The 6,649-nt window shown below is 39.0% G+C and overlaps 1 long non-coding RNA gene across 1 annotated transcript; it reads left to right on the top strand.

Annotated features, from left to right (window-relative positions):
* LOC109950255 lies at nt 1–3,670 on the top strand. Its single transcript, XR_002272560.1, has 4 exons — nt 1–246; nt 865–1,096; nt 1,183–1,421; nt 1,504–3,670. It is a non-coding gene; the product is annotated as an uncharacterized LOC109950255 (long non-coding RNA).

Below are 6,649 nucleotides of genomic sequence, written 5' to 3'. Positions count from 1 at the left end.
ATAAACCCTCTCTCCCTTTCCCCCTCTCTGACCCCAAATTCTCTCCCTCTCTCTCCAACCCCCACCCCCCATCGTTGAAAACCTAATGTCCCCTCTACTTTCAATTTCATAATCGGCATTTCCACGTCTGTCCTACCATCGACAACGGCCTCCCTCTGCGTGTCTCTCTCACCATCGCCGTCTCCCTCTCACGGTCTCACCAGTCACCACCGCTGCCTCCCTCTCACATCTGCTGTCTGTATCAAGGTATCATCTCCCTTTTTTATTTCAGATTTGATTGGAGGTGTTGAAATTGCATTGTGTGTTGGATTTGTGATTTTGTATAAGTTTATCTTGTTTAGTGTTACTCTAATGTTGGGGTTTGTTGAACATGGTTTTGCCTGTGAATTGAGAGATTGTTTAAGTAGTTTGGGGATAGAGATTTTTATTAGAATAAGGATGTTATACATTAATATCTGCTTCGTCTGATGGTTGGTTAGGATTTTTTGTTTTCTTGAATGAGTTCCTATTTGATTACTTTGGTTTGGTTAAATAATTATTTTTTAATTTTAATTATTCCGATCCGATCCGTACCGAAATGTTTGGTTTGGTTAATGAAAACAAAATTCCAAACCCGAAGGAAACCCATATCGATCCAATATTTGTACTTATTTTAATATTTAAATACAAAACAAGAAACCAAAGGTAAACACAATCAGCATTTTGTATCACTCTTTTATCCTCATTTTATCACTATTTTATCACCACTGTATTACTTCTTTATCACCATTGTATCACTTCTTTATCACTATTGTATTACTTACCCAGATAGTGTAGCACTTTTTGGTCACCATTGTATCATCTTAACTTCGGATGCTTGTTCAGTTGTGGAGATGTCAAACCTTATTAGAAGTCGTAAGGCGGTGACGATTGCACAGAGTTCACCGCCTCAGTCGGTAGCTGTCACTGCTCCAGCATAGATGGACCACTTGCCAGTTGGTTCTAGGGTCTCCCATGTGCTGGCGTCATCAATGGCGCAACCTATTAGCACACCGCCCCCCAGCACTGACTGACACAACATTGACATCCGCTACTGGTGCATTGGGGTCACAACCAGGTAAATATTTGCTTAAACTCCAACTGTTTTGGACCAAGATTTTAGTATGATTTGTTATTTAATGTTAAGTTTTTATTTCTTTGCAGCCAAGAAGAACACCCGGGGACCTTGTTGCCAGTTGAAGACGGTGAAGGTCACCTGGGTGACCAATAGTTGTATCAACATTGTATACGACGAGCAGCATCGGGCTGTACCAACAGCGGACCAGCATCGCTCATTGGCCCACGACATTGGTCACATTGTTCGGACCTATTGCCCAATGAAATGGAAGTCTTGGAAGGTCATGCCTTACGAGATGAGGAAAGAGGTGCGCGGATAGTTGTCGGTATGTATCCTACCTTTTAATTGTTTTTCCTTCAAACTTTATATATTTCTATTACTTAATATATGTAATTAATTTATTGCAGAGAACTACAATTTAGAGGACCTCGACGACGAGTCGTTGGCGTACGTCAACAGACTCTTTGTTGAGAGGTACAAGTAGTGGAAGTGCGACTTGCACCACCATTTTCAGGCATTTGATGATCCGCAGGTCGCTCTTTAGGAGGGTAGCCTGAAGGAGCTTGAGAGGCAGAAGGATGGTTAGGCGTGGCTCTGCGGTCATTTTCAGGAGCCCGATTTTGTGGCATTTTTTTATATTAAGTTGAAAATTATTACACATTTCTTACTAATGTTTATTTAATTTTTTATATTTCATTTCAATTTCAATTAATATGTTTATTTTTTGTATAACAGAAGAAGACGAAAGCAAATAAGGGCAATAGGGACAAGAAGACTCTTCTCCACCATTTAGGTTCCAAGCCCTTCTCATATAGGATGGATGCGCGGCGATGGGTAATAATAAAGTCGTTTATAATGCTCCTCAAAGCCTATTGTTATGCGTTCGGAAAGCAAGTGAATTTCTCCAAATCCACCCTCTTTTTTAGTCCCCATGCTCCTGTGCAATTGCGTGAGAACTTGTGTAATATCTTTGGTATGTCTGAGGTTGAGGATCCTGGAAATTACCTTGGCTTGCCAACCATTTGGGGGAGAGCCAAGAAAATGCATTATCCTACATAAAAGATCTGATTCTTGCCAAAGTTGATGGGTGGAAGCAACAACTCCTCTCACTAGCGAGTCGAGAAGTCTTATTAAAAGTTGTGGCACAGGTTGTCCCTGCATATCCGATGAATATTTTCTTGTTCCCTCTCACTTTCTGCAAGGAGATTGATTCAATTCTTGCAAGATTTTGGTGGGGTCAAACTGGTGATAGACGACGGGTTCACTGGATGAGTTGGGAATCTCTTGGTAAGTCGAGAAGGGACGATGGCTTGGGTTTCAGAAATATTCATGAATTCAACCTAGCCTTTAGAGCAAAACAATGTTGGAGATTAGTGCATGATCCTGATTCTTTGTGGGCTCAAACTCTTAAAGCTTGATATTTTTCTAATACTACTTTTCTTGAAGCTACAAAAGGGGGATGTGCCTCTTGGGCTTGGGCAAGCTTATTGCAAGGGAGAGATTTGATAAAGAACGAGGCTCTCTGGCAGGTTTTGAATGGCAGTTCTATTAAGATTTGGGAAGATAGATGGATTCCATCTACTCTTAACATGCGTCTCACTTCAGGAACTAATACTCTGGTGGATGCTAATCATCGGGTACAACATATCATTAACTCCCAAGCAAATAAATGGGACCTGGGACGGCTATCGAATCTCACCCGCCATCACCAATGGTGGTAATCTGTGAATCTCATGCTGCTTGTAGGAGCTACCTTAAGGCTCAAGCCTCAAAGAATGCAACTCACAGACCCCTTGTACTTGTGGCCCAAACTCACCAATTTTGGTCCCCTCTAGCTAATGGTGTTGTAAAAATTAATGTGGATGCTTCTTGGAAACTTGAGCACCATAAGGCAGGTATTGAAGTGATATTACGTGATTCTAGTGGAGTTTTTGCTGCTGGCCTTGCTTGCTCTGTTGAAGAGAACTCTACCATCGAAGCTGAGACTCTGGCTATTTTGGAAGGATGTAACTTTGCTATCCAACAAGGGCACACCAGAGTAGTCATTGAATCTGATTCCAAAGAGGCCATATCTTGCCTTAATCGTTCAATCCCTCAAGGTAGGTGGCAGCTCTATCCAATTATATGTAGTATCAGAAACTCTTGCTCTACCTTTCGGGATTGTAACTAGTCATGGGTCCCTAGGACCGCAAACTTGGCAGCTGATCACTTAGCCAAGTTAGCTATGTCGAGGACGAGCCTCTCTATTTAGGTCAACCGAACCCCATCCTCTTTGATTGGAATCTTGGACAAAGATGGTCTTCCTTGGCCCCCAATTCGCAGCACTTGAGGAATGCCAGATCAGATTTCGACATCCTTTGCCCATCCATGGCACCGTCTGTTTCTTTTCTTTATCTGGTATTTCTACTTTAACTTGTATCTTGTTTGGTCTTTGGCTGTGATGTATGCGTGCTTGTAGTCCCCTCCTAATTGGACTCCTGCTTCTGTAATTTGCTTGCGCTATTTGTGCCCTGGTATTGATTTCCAGGTTCCACCAAAAAAATATATATATATCTCATTACTTTTCCAATTTAATACTTTTCTTGTTCACAAATTTATTAAAGTGAAGGACTAAATTAGAACAAATGTGCCGACAGTTTGAATTGGCAATAAAGATATTGGATTCTTTGGGTGACAAAATGTCAAATTGTCAAAGGTGATGAATTGCCGAGCAGTTTGATGATGTGGAAACTGAGCCCTACTATTACTAACGTCATCATAGAATTCATTTTTTAACAAAATTATTCTTTTACCAAATAATTATCCTTCTTTTATTTGACACAAGTTTTTAACCATTAGATTAGAGTACAATGAAAGGCTAAGATTAAACAAACTAATTTTATTATTATTTTTTTTTATTGACTTTTCCATTTCATTTTCTCTTTCTGTATTAATATTTGGCTTATTTTTTGATATACCCTCTGAAAATGTATTTGAGTCTCACTTTGCCTCCTGAACAAGGACAAATCCATGTACAGGCTATGACAGGACCTAACCCAGACTCTACTTTGGAATCCAAGCCAAACTCTGTGCATGTCCGACACTTGGTGGGTGTCGGGCACAACTGACCTATTTGCCCTTCCATTCAAAATACAATTATCTCAAGTTTGACTTCTATCGAAAATTCGGCAGAGTCTCCCCTCTAAATTGAACATTTCCCGAAATTTTCACATGTCAATAAACGTTCATATAATCCAAAAGTTCAGCATATATCAATTTATATCCAAGAAATCAAGCATCACAACATTCTGGCCTCAAGCCTCAAGGAAACGAATAAGTCATTCTACTAACAACATTAAACTCAATTTCTTAAAACATTCCCAGAACAATGCTAGATTTCACAATATAACTGAGCTGGCCTACCTTTAATTTCTGGACCTCGTGGCTGCAACTAGAACCCTAGGTTGCCTACGTACCCTTAATAAGGGATCAAGTCACACGTAGTTCTCTTATTTCATCTCAGCTTCCTGTTCCAAGCTTCCTGGCATTACTCACATGACAATATATAATTAAGGGAGATTCACTATTATACCCAATATGGGGGCCCAAATTATAAAAATATCCTATATAAAATGGACTTTAGAAACACACCCAAAGCCCATTTACAACATAACAAAAAAGCTTTTAACTTCTTATAAATTACAAAACTGCCATCAATTTCTTAAAACAAGCCCAACCCCAAAATCTCATAAAAATACCCAAAGCACTCAATAGGGCATCAAAGTAATTTAATAATCAATATTAAATTCAATAAGGCCAGCTATAATTTTTTGGGTTTTTTTTGGGTTTGTTTATAGGAATTCAATTGTGTAGGGTTTATTTATAATATTAGTGCTAGAAATGGGTATATCACTAAATATCTCTATAATTAAATGAAGGAATGAAGCATTTAGATTCAAGTAATCACTCTTGGAAAGCCATAACTATCAATTCCTCGTGACACCATTGGTGACACGTCCTGCCCTGTAATCCTCGCTCACACTGTCCGGATATCTCTAAGACTCGTGGGGCAAAATATGCTAGAAAAACTTAAGCTATTTAATACCATATAGAATAATAAAAGATAATGACAAATAAACAAAATAAAATAAACTAGGTTGAAGATTTATAAGCTCCGAAGACCCTTGTATCCTTGTATCGAAACTTACATAAGATTCATAAATAAATAAATATATATATCAACAACTTAATTAGAACCTATATGTATATTCCCATCTTTCACTTGTAAAACAAATGTGACGCTTAAGAAAATAATGGTAACCGTATAAAATCCTCAATTTAGTTTAAAAGCATCTTAAAATCTAAATTCTCTCCATCTAGGTGTACTCCCATTTCCCGATCGGTCAATTCCATTATTACCGTCAATTCCATCCTTGCAGGCCTCGGAAACACAAAGTTAACCGAGCCGCATTCCTTGCAGGCCTTGGAGACATCAAGTCCATTCGAGCCGCAATCCTCGCAGGCCTCGGAGATACCACTTCAATCCAAGCCTCAATCCTCTCAGGTCTCGGAGATACCACTTCAATCCGAGCCACCTTTCCTCACACCACACGGTTCAGGTGTCCCCGAACTCATGGGGCACTTTTAAAAAAAAGGATAAACTGTTTCAAAGCAACTAGGGTGTACCCTAGTGGTTGGGTTTGAAAATCATAACCTGTCATTTATATCAACTTTCAATAAATTGCTTCTCAACCTAACTTAAAATATATACATAAATACCTATATATATATGCCACTATCTGATAAAAGCCAAAGGCTATGATTCTTTCTTTTCAATTACTGAATATATGTATTAAATACTTAGCTAGTTTGTTAACAATATCGATCTCTGATTAACATACCATTCCGATATTATATTTATAATCTGACAACACAATTACCCATATGAATGTATAAACAAGTGATAAATAAACAGATAATTAAATACTCATACTCTTAGAGGTTTCCTCAGCTCCACTTAAGCATTATTCCCAAACACTGAAATAACCCTTAGATATACCCTCGCATAGTAGAATATGCTTCCAATTATGCATGCCCATTCCGGGATCATTTATATCCATGAAATTATTGCAATAATTAAACCAATGAACACTCCCACGTACATGAACTTCCCATGAGATCATACACAAACAATAGAGCTCATCATAATCATTTTATCCGAAACCCTAGCCCTAGGTTCTTAGAAGTACATTCACCAACTTTAAAGTCATTTCTATGCTCACAATAGCTTTTCCCAAGGTTTAGAGCGGTCTAAGGGTACCTCGGGACTTAAAGACGATAAAGTCCCAAAAAGTCAACCCGGGACCCTATGGGGTCCACGACCTCAAAATTCCAATTCGAGAGTTCCTAGAGGTTTTAACATGCCTAGGACATATGTCCCCAGAGTTGGGTCTCGATCAGACGGTCGGATTGATCACGATCGGATGGTTATTGTAACCCTAGACTAGGGTTGGCATTTTTGGAGTATCAAGGACTCTGTTTTATGATCTGTCGAATCCTATACGATCCTGGAAT

Source organism: Prunus persica, chromosome G7 (genome assembly GCF_000346465.2).
Source record: "Prunus persica cultivar Lovell chromosome G7, Prunus_persica_NCBIv2, whole genome shotgun sequence".
Classification (NCBI taxonomy): Eukaryota; Viridiplantae; Streptophyta; class Magnoliopsida; order Rosales; family Rosaceae; genus Prunus; species Prunus persica.
This window is presented reverse-complemented; position numbering and strand designations above follow the sequence as displayed.